The sequence below is a fragment of the Trypanosoma grayi genome (assembly GCF_000691245.1).
Source record: "Trypanosoma grayi strain ANR4 Tgr_1658_V1, whole genome shotgun sequence".
NCBI classification, from domain to species: domain Eukaryota; phylum Euglenozoa; class Kinetoplastea; order Trypanosomatida; family Trypanosomatidae; genus Trypanosoma; species Trypanosoma grayi.
Window position 1 is genome coordinate 1 of NW_008827276.1, and position 989 is coordinate 989.

A 989-nucleotide genomic window follows, 5' to 3' on the forward strand; every position below is an offset into this window, starting at 1 on the left:
GTGTGTGTGTGTGTGTGAGCCGCTGCGGGGTGGGTTGGGGGTGCTGGGCGCATGTACGTGGGCTCACCGCCGCACGGAACAGAGTACATATATTATTTACTTATTGATAGTTGTGTGCGAACTACGTGTGTTTATTTCCTGTCGATGCTGATGATGATGATGATGACGCTGTCTACCGATGCACGCGTGCACGTGCCCGTTGATATAATCTTTCTGCCGCCGATGTGTACGACTCGCGTAGGAGGAAAAACGAAGAACCAAAACGAGTGGCAGGAAGACGTGCGACGGTTGAAGAGGAAGAGAGAGAAAGAGAAAGAGGGAGGAGGAGGAGCGGGAGAAGGGTGCAGCGGCAGGCACATGTTGCTTGTGTGCTTGTTGCCGTGTATGTGTAGAAAGGAAGACGGTGAGGCGGGCCTGAAGTGTTTCGACGACACTCGCGCGAATCTGAAAGAACAATACGACGGGGTCAGACAGAAAACGAGTGCGTCTGAGAGACTTAAATGACGAGAAGAGGAAAGGAACAGAAAGAAAGAAAAGTGAACGGCGGTAAAGGAAAAAAAAAAGGTGCCTCTGGTACGGCTGGGAGAGGCAGGAGTAGCTACGCAGCCGGTCGGGGAGGGTGGAAGGCGTGCGTGGAGACGCGGTAGTGGGAAGCAGGAGGGGGGCGTGGCGTGGCGGGGGATGCGGGCATTCACGCCCCGCTCTGCTGCCCTCCTGCGTGGCACAGCAAGTGCCCTCAACGGGAGGGGGGAGAGGCACGCAAAACGGGAGAAGACACCCGAGTATACGAAGTATGAGGAGATGGGGATTCTGCCCATTCCGTTCATCGCTGCCGCTACTACTTCGTATGGTCGGCAGCTTTGTGTGTGTGTGTGTATGTGTGTGTGGCTCTGTGTGATTCGCTTCCTCCCACCCGGTAGGCGTGTGTGTGTTCGATGGCTCCTGCTCCCTGCCACATGCATCTGTGCTCAGCTTCTCTCCTTATTTCT